This window comes from Zalophus californianus, chromosome 6, assembly GCF_009762305.2.
Source record: "Zalophus californianus isolate mZalCal1 chromosome 6, mZalCal1.pri.v2, whole genome shotgun sequence".
NCBI classification, from domain to species: Eukaryota; Metazoa; Chordata; class Mammalia; order Carnivora; family Otariidae; genus Zalophus; species Zalophus californianus.
In genome coordinates, this window is record NC_045600.1 from 142795713 (window position 1) to 142796221 (window position 509).

The window sequence follows — 509 nt, forward strand, 5'->3', positions numbered from 1 at the left end:
CCAAGGTCAGCAAGCGAGTGAGCCGCCAGGGTTTGAACCGGGTTCTCTGCACCGAGTTGTGCTGGCTGGCTGCCCGCTGTTGGCTGCTCTCGGAGAAGATCCAAGGTTTCGGGATCATTTGTCCCTCCCTGTCCCCAGGCCTAGGGCTCCCCACGTGGATGATCTCGCGGGGCCCTTCCCGCTCCACCGCCCCCCCCCCCCCGCCCCCCGGCCGGCCCGCAGCTCAGCCCGGAGCCTCTGCAGGTCGTCGATGATTAGCTCCCGGCCGAGCCCACCCCCCAAGCCGCCGCCACCTCCCCGCAGAGCGCGCGCGCCCCCCCCCCCCCCCCCCCCCGCCGGGGACACCTGTACCGGGCCGGGGGCTGCCGCCGCTCCTCGGCGGGGGCGCGACCAGGGCGCCCCCCGGGACTGCACCGCGGCGCTGCGCTCCGGGGCGGCTGCGGGCCGGCGCGCCGAGGGGGCGCTGCTGAGGGCGCGGCGCGGGACGCCCCGAAGGGCACGGCCGAGGG